The following is a 14131-nucleotide window of genomic DNA, read 5'->3' as shown; positions in this document are numbered from 1 at the left end:
AATGATCTCCTTCTTCACCACCTCTTGCATCGGTGGATTTAATCTTCTCTGATGTTCAACACTCGGCGAACTTTCCTCCTCCAACTGTATTCGGTGCTCACAAATTCCGGCGGGAATCCCCCGGATGTCTGCAATAGTCCAACCCAGAGCTCTTAAATGCTTTCTCAAGACTACGATGAGTCTTTGAATTTGGCCCTCATTCAGAAGCGATGACACAATAACTGGAAGAGTAGCATTTTCTCCAAGAAATACATATTTAAGATGTGATGGCAGTTTCTTGAGTTCCAGTTTCGGTGGCTCAATAATTGATGGTTTTGCTGGAGGAGTTGTTCGTTTCTCTAGATCAAGAGACAATTTCTTGGGCTCATAAGAGTAAGACCCCAGACCTGTGAGTGAATTCACTGTCTCATTATATCCCTCCATTTGGTCGGCATCAAAATTCACCAAGATGGCCAACAATGCTTCGCTCAAGCATTCTTCCTCCATTTTAAATTCCACTGCTTCATCCACCTTGTCAACAGAGTTTATGACTGAAATGCTTTGATAAGGACTAGGTAACTTCATGCCTTTGCTAGCGTGAAAAGTCACCTCCTCATCGTTCACCCGGAACTTTATTTCGTGCTTTTCGGAGTCCATAAGAGCCCTCCCTGTGGCAAGGAAAGGTCTTCCCAGAATAATAGGAATTTCTTGATCAATAGCACAATCAAGAATCACGAAATCTGCCGGCAGTAGAAATTCCCCGATTTGAACCAGCACATCATCAACTACTCCAACTGGCCTTTTTATCGATCTGTCAGCCATCTGCAACCTCATGGTAGTTGGCCTTGGCATAGCTAGCCCCGATCTCTTAAAAATTTCCAGGGGCATAAGATTTATGCTAGCCCCGTTATCACACAAAGCCCTGGCAAAATTTTGCTGCCCTATGGTGCATGGAATTGTGAATGCTCCAGGATCTTCCCTCTTTTGCACAGTGGTTTTGGAACGAATGGCACTAACGCGGTGAGTGATACCCACAGTGTCGTGTTTCAATGGCTTTTTCTTCTTTGTTAAAAGATCCTTCAAATACTTAGCAAAGCCAGGCATTTCTTTAACAGCATCCATGAAAGGAATGTTCATCGTCAACTGCTTGAGTTGATCATAAAATCTCAAGCACTTCTCATCTTCTGTTTTTCTCACCAACCTTTGAGGAAAAGGCGGTGAAGATTTAAACAATTGGCTCAAAGGGCGAAGAGCACCGGAAAGTTTTGCCTTCCCCTTTTCCTGGTTTTCCACCGGTTCCTTTGGTTTATTAAGATTCAGCTCTTCTTCAACTACAATGGGGACTTCCTCCCCTGCTTCTTCCTCGACAATATCATCCAATACACTAGGCTGCGTTTCTTTTTCAACAATTGGTTCCTGATCAATTGGCTTTTTATTGTCACCCTGAAGTATTTTTCCACTTCTGGTGCTAATGGCAAGTACATTCTCCACAGAGTTCACTCCACTACCTTTTGGATTAGGAACTGTATCACTCGGTAATTGTCCCCGTTGAGGAGTATGCACTTCTCGGGAAAGGTCTCTGAATTGCGCTTCAAGCTTCTGAATGAAAGCTGAATGCGATAGTTGGACCTGGGACATTCCCTTGATTGTGCTCTCTGTTCTGTCTTGATTCATCAGCATTTTCTGCATCATACTCTTCAGTTCTGCAGAATCATTAGACGTGTTACCAGCAAAGTTAGTAGCTGAATTATCTTTCCATGGCTGGGAATTGGATGCTTGCCCCCTAGGTGGAATGTAGGGGTTAGAGCTCTTGTTGCCATAATTATTGTTATTGTAATTCCCTTGATTGGGATTACCCTGATCAGTTCTTCCATAATTCTGTCCTTGGTAATTTTGTTGAGGCCTTTGCCATGGGTGATTACCGGAACCTTGGTAGTTTTGCCGTTGATAACCCCCTTGCGAGTTATTGACATAATTCGCATCCTCATATTGTGGCTGCCCCTCAAGATAAGTTTCGTCAGAAACTTGATACATTCCGGGAACATGAGGTGGCATCTCATCGATAACGTTTACACATTTGGCCTCTTTCTCCATAAGCCTTTTGGATAATAAATCCACGGTGGTTTGCAGTTGAGCGAACGCATGATCTCGCTCATGATTTTCTTTGGCCACCGCGGCCACAGAGGGACTACCATATGATAGGAATTCGCTATCAGTCGAATGCCAGGCTTGATTATGGGTAGTAAGCTTGTCGAGCAACCGGGTGATGTTGACAAAGGTTTTGTCCATAAAGCATCCCCCAGCTGCAGTGTTGACAGCTATTTGATTCATTGTATCTAGCCCCTTGTAGAACTTCTCTGTGAGAATTGCATCTGGAAATCCATGATTCGGAGATTGAGCTAGATAATATTTGAACCTCTCCCATGCAGCATATAGTTGTTCCCCTGGAAGTTGTTTAAACCCAAAAATCTTATCCCGAAGCTCAGCCTTTTTGCTGGGTGGGAACCATTTTTTTAGAAAGATATTGGCCAGCTCATTCCAGGTATGAATAGTATTGCTCGGGAGCTTTTCATACCATTCCCTAGCTTGGCCAGCTAATGAATATTTGAAAACCCGCAGTCGCAGTGCATCAGCAGGAACAACACCTTGAGATTGTTGGGAACATACATGCACGAAATTCTTTAGGTGTCGAAGTGGACAGTCTTCCGAAGAATTTCGGAAATAGCCTTCAAGTTTCAATAGCTGATAGATAGAACTATCAATTTTGAAATTAGCATTTCCTGTTCTCGGGGGAACTACAGCAGAAGCATAATCAGCTTCGTCGATGAATTCTGCAAATACATTCTCATCCTCCTCTTCTTCTGGTGCAGGATGGTTCACTTGGATCCCCCCTTGGTTCCCTTGATTGCGATGGGGTCTTCCAGCCATGTTCACCTGGTTCACTAAAACAGCAAACGAGGTGTGATGGAATAGAAAAAGTTTTAAAGAATAGTACACAACAATTAGTAATTTCTGAACCGTATTCCCCGGCAACGGCGCCAAAATTTGATACGCTCAAATTACACCTATTAATGGCATAAAGCGGACGTTGTCAAATATAGTAACCCAACAAGGTTGGGGTCGAATCCCACAGGGAATATGGAGAGAAAAGAGTACTAATCGTATGCGATACCAATCTTTAAATGCTTTAATCCTATTCCGGATAGTTTGAATTGATTGTTGAATAATGTAATTGAATACTTTGACTTAGAATGTAATTAATATGAGAGAGAGACTAAGGTTGTGTTTCCCAATTTGATTAGATATTATGCTTCGGATTTCAATGTGATATACTTCTAATGGTTGTTCTAAGAATATGCACTTGATCTCTTAAAGACTTCTTAATGTTTCCCAACAGTTAAGCAGTATTTTCTCTTTATGATTCTTCCGAATATAAAAGAGTTACAATCGAAGAGCGACCAATAATGCCAATTTAGACTTATTCTTATTCCTAAGTTAGTCTATTAAACGAGGGTTAACGCCTCGAGTCATTGTTATTCAATCTTACCAATATTGACTCTTTCCCAAGAAAAGTCAATATAATGGCTTCGGCTAATGCTTGCAATCATTACCCAACGTTACAACACAAAGATAGAATAAATAACAACAACCATTATGCATATATCAATAATAGAAACCCATTCACATAATACCCATCATGGGATTCACAACCTTAGAATTGAAATTAGCTACTCATAATGTTTCTTGACAGAAAAAGCTTAAAGATTAACATAATACACTTACAATACTAATACAAGATGGAATGAGAGTGAAGTTGTTGCCTTAAATGCTCCAATCACTTCAAGATTAAAAATCTAGGGTTTATGCCTCTAAAATAAAATCTGAATAATGAATTAAAACCCTACATTATGTATTTATAGAGCCAAAAATCGCGCCAAGTTTCTGGACAAAAATGCCCTTACGCCGCATTGTTACGGACCGTAACTCAGGTTACGGTCCGTCCTTCATTTCGTCATTTGACCACTTCGACGTTACGGCCACCATGCGACGGACCGTACCCTGTGTTACGGTCCGTCCTTCTGAAGCGTAAGTGGTGACAATTACTTGGCAACTCTCTGGAATTTTGGATGATGTTACGGTGAAGGGTTACGGACCGTAACATGAGTTACGGACCGTAACACTAAACCGTAACACTGAAGATTTTATTGAAACTCTCTGGAAATTTAGCTCATGTTACGGTGACATGTTACGGACCGTAACATGAGTTACGGACCGTAACACTAAACCGTAACACTGAAGATTTTATTGAAACTCTCTGGAAATTTAGCTCATGTTACGGTGACATGTTACGGACCGTAACATGAGTTACGGACCGTAACACTTCACCGTAACACTGATGGTTTCAATGAAACTTTCTGGAAATTCAGGCCTTGTTACGGTTCAAAGGTACGAACCGTAACATGAGTTACGGACACCGTTACGGACCGTCGCTTAGCTCAAATTTGTCCGTTTTTCCAGCATTACTTCTCATTTCCGATCCTTAGTTAATCAACCCTATAAAACACAAAAATAACATAAGAAACAATATAAAAACACTTAAAATCAAGCAATATTTCTAGTTACAAAGGCATAAAATGTGCCAAAATTCACGGCACATCACTCAACTTGAACCCTTTAGACTCTAGAGTTTGTCTCCAAACCTCCAGCTTAGCGTTCACTCCGCTGCGTGTCTCGTCGATCAACACTATGTCATCCACAAATAACATACACCATGGCACCTCACATTGAATTCGTCGCGTCAGACAATCCATCACTAGAGAAAATAAAAATGGGCTAAGAGTTGATCCTTAGTGCAACCCCATCTCCACTAGGAAGTACTCCGAGTCTCCTCCCACTGTCCTTACCCTGGTCATGGCTCCCTCATACATGTCCTTGATCACCCTAGTGTACGCTACAGGTACACCTCTGGCCTCCAAACATCTCCATAAAACCTCTCTTGGCACTTTGTCGTAAGCCTTTTCTAGGTCGATGAAAACCATGTGCTGGTCCTTCTTCCTCTCCCTATACTGCTCCACTAGTCTCCTCACAAGATGGATGACTTCTGTAGTCGAGCGCTCCGACATGAATCCGAACTGGTTCTCTGAAATGGGCACGCCTCTTCTCACCCTCATCTCCACCACTCTTTCCCACACCTTCATAGTGTGGCTTAGCAGCTTGATCCCTCTATAGTTGATGCAACTTTGAATATCACCTTTGTTCTTATACAAAAGGACCATCATACTCCACCTCCATTCCTCAGGCATCCTTTCCGTCTTAAAAATAACATTAAATAATCCAGTCAACCACTCCAAACCTGCCCTGCCCGCACTCTTCCAAAACTCCCCAGGGATCTCGTCAGGACCGGTAGCTCTTCCCCTGCGCATCCTGCGAACAGCACCCGTAACCTCCTCCACCTTTATACTCCTACAATACCCAAAGTCGCGACGCCTCTCAGAGTACTCCAAATATCCCAACACAATGTCTCTCTCACCTTCCTCGTTCAAGAGTTTATGGAAGTATGACTGCCATCTCCATCTAATGAGAGCTTCCTCTACCAATACTTTGCCATCCTCATCCTTGACGCACTTTACTCGATCCAAGTCCCATGCCTTTCTCTCCCTCACCTTGGCTGGCCTGAACAACTTCTTATCCCCGCCTTTGTCCTCTAGTTCTGCATATAGACGTTCGAAAGCTGTCGTTTTTGCCGCCGAAACTGCCAACTTCGCTTCCTTTCTCGCAATCTTATACCTTTCCCTATTCGTCCGCTTCTCCTCCTCATATTTGCTTTCTACCAACCTCGTGTACGCCACTTTCTTTGATTCCACCTTTCCCTGGACTTCTCCATTCCACCACCAATCCCCACGTCGCCTACCACGGAGACCTCTCCAGACTCCCAGGACATCTATAGCTGTTTCCCTAATGCAGCTCGCCGTCCTATCCCACATACTGCTCGCGTCCCCCCTACTCTCCCAAGCCCCTATAGCCATCAACTTCTCCCCCATCTCCTGGGCACTCGACAAAGTCAGACTCCCCCATCTGATCCTTGGCAGGTCATCCGCGACCCTCTTCCTCTTCTTCCTCGTAATCCCCAAATCCATCACCAAAAGCTTATGTTGGGTCGTAAGGTTCTCACCCGGAATGACCTTGCAGTCTTTACAAAGACCTGTATCCTCTTTTCTAAGGAGCAAAAAGTCTATCTGCGTCGCAGCCGTCAAACTACGAAAGGTTACCAAGTGCTGCTCCCTTTTCGGGAAACGCAAGTTGGCTACTACCAATCCAAAGGCTTTAGCGAAATCCAGAAGTGAGACTCCTCCTCCATTCCTAACTCCGAGACCGAAACCTCCATGCTCTTCATCATAACCCCCCGAGGTTGAGCCGATGTGTCCATTGAAATCTCCTCCTATGAATAACTTCTCGGTGGGCGGTATACCTCCCACCACTTCATCCAAATCCTCCAGAAGCGCCTCTTCTCCTCCTCGTCCAAGCCCGCTTGTGGCACGTAAGCACTAATAATGTTCAAGGTAAACCCTTCCACAACTAACTTAACTGCCATCATCCGGTCATTGACCCTTCTAACCTCTACGGCCTGGTCCCTTAGCTCACTATCTACTAAAATGCCTATCCCATTCCTATACATTGACTTACCCGAGAACCATAACTTATACCCGTCCACATCCTTAGCTTTAGATCCTACCCATTTGGTCTCCTGGATGCAAGCTATATTAATCTTCCTCTCCTTAAGAATCTTAACTAGCTCTATGGACTTCCCCGTCAAAGTCCCAATGTTCCAGGACCCTACTCTCAACCTAGACGCTCCCTGACCCCACTTACCCCCTCTAACCCTAGCCCCCGTCCCCGACCGAGAACATGACCCTAGTCTACCATCACTCACTATAGCCACTAAGGGAAATAAAAGCAAATCAAAGATTTATCTAAAACAAACAAGAATCAATACTAAAGCACAGTTACAAGAGATTATATGCAAGTCAGGTTACTATGACAAGAAAGATAGCACTATAAGCTAAAGGAATAAAGGCAAGAATTTAAAGTCAAGAGTCAAGAATGTGTAGCAGGCAAGATTTAACAAGGTTAAAAGACACATGAATTAATATGAGCCACCAGAGGTACCAACTCCAGGTGAAAACAATTTCAAAACAAAAAAAACTGTTCGCCGCCGGAGTACTGTTCACCGCTGGAAACCCACTGGCGGAGGTTTCCAAGTGCAGAAACGAGAAGACAAGAGGCAAAAAAACAAAGAAAAGAAAGGAAAAGAGAAGAGAAGAGAAGAGAGAAGGAGAGAAAAAGAAGAGGGCCTGGCCGGAAAAATATACCCGCCGGCGGTGGTTAGCTGCCAGAAAGAGTCGTCCGCTTCTCCTCCTCATATTTGCTGTCTACCAACCTCGCGTACGCCACTTTCTTTGAATATCACCTTTGTTCTTATACAAAGGGAGCATCATACTCCACCTCCATTCCTCAGGCATCTTTTCTGTCTTAAAAATAACATTAAATAATCCAGTCAACCACTCCAAACCTGCCCTGCCCGCACTGTTCACCGCCGGAAACCCACTGGCGGAGGTTTCCAAGTGCAGAAACGAGAAGACAAGAGGCAAAAAAACAAAGAAAAGAAAGGAAAAGAGAAGAGAGAAGGAGAGAAAAAGAAGAGGGCCTGGCCGGAAAAGTATACCCGCCGGCGGTGGTTAGCTGCCAGGAAGGAGGGGGGTGGGGTGGGGAGTTGTTGTTACCGTTGAGAGAGGGAAGAGAGAGAGCAAAGAAACCACTGAGCATATAATATGACAAATAATTTAAGATCACAAGTAAAACATAACAGAAAAAAAAAACCCCAAATGACCCAAAATTATAATGAAGGATATTTTTTATCATTTAAAATAAAATAAAGGATATCTTTAACCCTTTTACCCGTTAAAATATACGCATGTACCTACTGACTTTATTGGCAAGTTCTTCATTTTAATATTGATATTAATTAAAAGAACAGTCGACTGCAACGTAACGCTGTTGACCCCTTTTGTCAATGACTCAAATTAATCAACAAAGTTGACAAACTCAGCAGCAGAACTACTAGTCTATTATGCCGGTCCCCACAACATCAATTAAATATATAATAATTAATTTATAGTCAAATGTATATATTTAGACAAAAATTAATGAGTTCATGTAAATTTATGTTACGTGCTAGATCCGCCTAAGCGTTCGCTGAAATAATTAAGTCACCCTTGCCCTTAAATAGAGATTTCCGCTTCAAACTCTGAGAATAAACATCTTTTTGGTAGGAAGTTTTTATCAGAAAGTTTGAATTAGCGCGAGCATATACTAAGTACTTAATTATATTATGTTTCACTACTTTCTTTGTTTGTGGTTTGGTTCCTTATAATAAACCAACCACGTGGAATACTTTTTTCTCTCTTTGGGTGATGGTGAGATTTTAATTTTATTTTTATTTTTGCACAGTGCTAAAATTTGAGCCCACGGCCTTTTACATGTTTTGATATCACTTTGAAGTGCGTGTTCATCTTATTTATTATTTAAATAAGTTGCAAAACTTTATTTATTACAACAAGTCAGGTGGGCCTAACGTGACCCAAAATTAAATTAAAATCATAATGGGTGTGATGTGTATAATTTTGCAACCACAATTGATTGTATTAATTCAGTAAGCAGGGCGTAAATCCCATGAATCTATGGGTATATGTCTCATATATCTTTAATTTTATAATTTTATTATTAAAAAATAAGTAAATGTAAAGTTTTCATTAAATATCTGTAAATAAATTCAAATAAATCACCAATAATATAAAAAGAATTATTATAATTATTGTTTGACAAAGGTCACAACACAAAAAATAATAATAGCCTAAATAATCTTTAAAATTAAATCTTCATTCACTTCATTATCAATATCCAAATTTATTAGTCCTTCCACCCTTAACTAATATTTGCACTGACTTCTATTTATGTATTCAAAGAAGGAGAAGGGCAAAAAGTGTAAGAGCAATGACAAAAAGTTGATGAAGTTGCTTCAGGAACATAGTGCTATAAAATTTCAATCATATCAATTTCATACATAATCATCTAAAAACTAATTATGGCAGTGTTAATTTCTATGAGAGTTCCTTTCTTTATTTATATATATATTTTAAAATCACTACAACACAAAAACATAAACATGATAACATAAAGTATAAATATTACTACAACAATAATAAAATCATAATTTATAGCAAAAAATACTTTTAAAACAATAAAAATTAAATTAACGTCCGGGAAGTATGCCTTTACGCCCGCGCTTACGCTTCTGCGCCCGGGACTTACGCCCCAAATTCTAGGGCGTACTCCCTATTGATCTACACTTTTATTTGCGGCTCGGAGAGTTTTTGTTACGCTCCGTCCCGAGGCTCACCTCGAAAACGCCTCTGAAAACATTGCTCGATTGATATTGGTCAAGTCTTATAGTCAAAATTAATGAGAGATGGTATAGTAAATCAAGGCACCTTCATATTTCAACAACAGGTTTGAACGTTATATAATTTCATGTATAATAATTAGATGACGACTTTTAAAGTGCATGTAATAAATAATTCAACTTTGATTTGATGTAGCTATCATCTGTTAGTAATTAACATTTAATATTATAAAATCCCTGTAGTTATGTTTTCTTTTCTCTTTTTTCTCAAACCCAATAATTTGCTAATGTTGCTGAAGATTTACTTCCTTGGTTCCCTTTTAGTTATCGAGTCTTTTTGCATTTCGTTAAGAAAGCATTAATAAGCGTACTTATTTAATAAATTTATTATTATTGTATTTAAAAATTTAAATTGGACTATTATTACTTCAATTAGTTTGAGCAATGGTATGATAAGGATAAACTTGAAAAAAAAAACTCAGTTTATTGAAATATTCGGCAAGTAAATGAGAAAATCTATCTTTAATCTACTGAACAAGTTAAAAAAAGAAAAGAGTAATATATATAGCATTTGATATATATATATATTTCTACTATATTAGAAGCACCGGTTGGTGCTTCTTTCGTCATCCGTCTGTGGACCCCCCCCCCACCAACATAAATAAAAAATAAAAAATGGGCCTCATATTTTAAACAGGCCCTAAAAAAAAATTGTAAAAAATAAAATAAAATTGTGGGCCCCATATTCAACAATATCCAGTATTAAAAAAATTGTGGGCCCCATATTAAACAGCATCCAGTATTAAAAAAAAAAAGTGAAACCCACAACATCCAAACTCACGGGAAAAAAAAAGTGAACCCCATATTAAAAATTCAAGCAATATTGAAAAAAAAAGTGAATCTCATATTTTTGGGCCCCATATTAAACAGGCCCTAAAAAAAAAAATTTAAAAACAAATTGTGGGCCCCATATTCAACAACATCAAGTATTAAAAAAAATTTAAAAAATTGTGGGCCCCATATTCAACAACATCCAGTATTAAAAAAAAGTGGAACCCACCACATCCAAACTCACGGGAAAAAAAAGTGGACCCCATATTAACAAAATCAAGCAATATTAAAAAAAATAATGAATCCCATATTTTTGGGCCCCATATTAAACAGGCCCTAAAAAAAATTGTAAAAACGTCCGTCTGTGGACCCCCCCCCCCCCCACCAACATAAAAAAAAATAAAAAATTGGGCCCCATATTTTAAACAGGCCCTAAAAAAAAAATTGTAAAAAATAAAATAAAATTGTGGGCCCCATATTCAACAACATCCAGTATTAAAAAAATTGTGGGCCCCATATTAAACAACATCCAGTATTAAAAAAAAAAGTGGAACCCACCACATCCAAACTCACGGGAAAAAAAAAGTGAACCCCATATTAACAAAATCAAGCAATATTGAAAAAAAAAAAGTGAATCCCATATTTTTGGGCCCCATATTAAACAGGCCCTAAAAAAAAATTTAAAAAATTGTGGGCCCCATATTCAACAACCCCATATTCAACAACATCCAGTATTAAAAAAAAATTAAAAAAATTGTGGGCCCCATATTCAACAACATCCAGTATTAAAAAGAAATTGTGCGCCCCATATTAAACAACATCCAGTATTAAAAAAAAGTGGAACCCATCACATCCAAACTCACGGGAAAAAAAAGTGGATCCCATATTAACAAAATCAAGCAATATTAAAAAAAAAAAAGTGAATTTCATATTTTTGGGCCCCATATTAAACAGGCCCTAAAAACAAATTGTAAAAAAGAATAAAAATTGTGGGCCTCATATTCAACAACATCCAATATTAAAAATAATTGTGGGCCCCATATTAAACAACATCCAGTATCAAAAAAAAAAATGGAGACTTTGTATTCTTAGCAAACACTAATATAATAAAATTTTAGATACAGAGCACAAATTATAATGTTATATCAATCATGTTTTGAACATAGTATATATATTAAAAATAAAATGTGGGCCCCATATATATTGACCCCATACTAAACAACATCAAGCAATATATTAAAAAAAAAAGTGGAACCCACCATCTCCAAACTCACGGTAAAAAAAGTGGACCCCATATTAACAAAATCAAGCAATATCAAAAAAAATAAAATTGAACCCCATATTCAAAAAAAATAATGTCAAAAAAGACTTTGTATTCGTAGTAAACACTAATATAATAAAGTTTTAGATACGGAGTACAAACTACAATGTTATATTAATCGTGTTTTGAATATATATATATATATATATATATATATATATATATATATATATATATATATATATATATATATATGTGCAGAAAAATAATGCAAATTAATAATGTCCAAAAAAAAAAGTGCATCCCATATTAAAAAATCAATCAATATTCATGTAATTTCCAAAGTATCTCATTAAGTCAATAATGATGGATTCATTACCGCGTGCGTATCAATCCATTAGTGGGAGCAAATGAAATTATTGTACAGTAACATACTTAAAATACTTATATATTAAAATAAGATAGAATTTAATTACTTTTTCATTTTTTCCTTACTCTAATAAATGTGAAAATAATTGTAGGCCCCATATTAAACACCATGCGTATTTGTAGCAAACACTAATATAATAAAGTTTTAAATATGGAGCACAAACTACAATGTTATATTAATCGTGTTTTGAACATAGTATCCCATATTGACAAAATCAAGCAATATATATATAAAAAAAGAGTGAATCTCATATTAAAAAAATAAACAATGTCAAAAAAAAAAAGTGCAGACTTTGTATTTAGCAAACACTAATATAATAAAGTTTTAGATACGGAGCACAAATTACAATGTTATATCAATCGTGTTTTGAACATAGTATATATATATATATATATATATATATACACACACACATAAAAATAATGCAAACTAATAATGTCCAAAAGGGTGGGCCCCATACTAAACGACACCAAGCAATATAAAAAAAAAAAAAAAAACTATATATATCGTCCGTTGTCCTTTTAAAAAAAAAGGAAGAAAAAAAAGTGGAACTGACCACATCCAAACTCACATGAAAAAAAAAATGGACCCCATATTAACAGAATCAAGCAATATTAAAAAAAAATGTGAATCCCATATTAATAAAACAAACAATGTTAAAAAACAAATGCTTAGAAAATCAAACAATTAAATCAATAATGATGGACTCTTTAGAATAAGGAAAAAATCAATTTCTACTTTGTTTCTTTTTAAACATGTAAAATTAATTTAATAATTTGAATTAGAATTATCTAAATCAAAATTTGATAAAAAATAATAAGTATTTTACACCGTTAAATTAATCGAATTAAAATTGAAAGTATCAACTGATGCTTAAATATTGCTATTGTTTTATCTCAAAGAGAGAAAAATAGTTTCTTTTTAAACAAGTCTTCTCTTTTAAAGAGTATTAATAAATTTTCGTACCAAACACGAATAGAATAAAGTTCTAGATACGGAGCACAAACTATAATGTTATATTAATCGTATTTTGAACATAATATATATATATATATATATATATATATATATATATATATATATATATATATATATATATATATATATATTATCATTATCTAAACACAACTATATATACATAGATACACTATAATCCGAAGTGTTGGGCCCGTGCGCAGCACGGGCATAGGCCATCTAGTATATATATAATCTTCATGAGAAGAATATTCATGAATTGTTCACTTTTCGTCAACGATAGTTCCGGCCTCATGAGAGAGAATATATGAATGAGTATGTAGAAATTTTGTGACAACTACGAATATAGTTCACCGTGTGCAGCGACAGATTCAGGATTTTCACTCAGGAGTTCGGAAAAAATAACAAAAGCTAAATATAAAAAATAATATTGTTCCCTAGGAATCGAACCTAGGACACTAGAGACATTTTTGAAATCCTAGACCGCTTGAACTAATCTTTTTTACATTTGTTTAGGATATTCAAAAATTAATATATATACATAAACACAAAAAATTCATCTTATATATATATAATATAATTTTTTGTCGAGGGTGTTCGGACAAACACCCTCCCCACCCTCTAAATCCGCCGTTGATTGTCTGTGTGTGCCTGAAGTAAAGCATGCACGTAGTCAAGTGGCCCAATTGAATCGATGCAATTTTGTGGATTATGCTCATGACTTTTTCACAAAGAGCAGTCCTTCTAGACTGCTAGTACCATTTTCTTGACTGTCAATCTTTTTGCCGTACAAAAACAAACCCCTACAATATGTACGATCGTTTATAGGTAATAAAAATTAATTAACTCGTAAAAATATAACTCGACAAATTCGCTTACAAGTTTGCACGGTCCATTCGGGGGGGGGGGGGGGGGGGCGAAGCCAGTAAGGTGCAAAGGGATTTCAAAGAAAAATTACACTGTTGGTTAAAATTATGGTTTACGTATTTATAGTAGTGTTGAATTTCCTTGGTTTATTCGCGTGTCTACTTCTTTATATTTTTTAATCCCGTAATAAATATTCTGGCTCCGCCATTAAATTCATTGACTCGTCAATTTATGGATTTAGTCATTTTGATCCGCTCAATTCATCTTGTCTAAATGTTAGGGTGATATATAGCACAAATGACTCATAAGAAATATGTCACTTCCTTTA

The 14131-nt window shown here is 37.2% G+C and overlaps 1 non-coding gene across 1 annotated transcript; it reads left to right on the top strand.

The window, feature by feature from the left end:
* The first annotated feature begins 2356 nt into the window (after window positions 1-2356).
* On the top strand, window positions 2357-2463 carry LOC132618755 (small nucleolar RNA R71). Its single transcript, XR_009574293.1, has one exon. It is a non-coding gene; the product is annotated as a small nucleolar RNA R71 (small nucleolar RNA).
* The last annotated feature ends 11668 nt before the right edge of the window (window positions 2464-14131 follow it).

Source organism: Lycium barbarum, chromosome 1 (genome assembly GCF_019175385.1).
Source record: "Lycium barbarum isolate Lr01 chromosome 1, ASM1917538v2, whole genome shotgun sequence".
NCBI lineage: Eukaryota > Viridiplantae > Streptophyta > Magnoliopsida > Solanales > Solanaceae > Lycium > Lycium barbarum.
The sequence above is the reverse complement of the archived record's forward strand: the minus strand, read 5'-3'. Positions and strand labels throughout refer to the sequence as shown.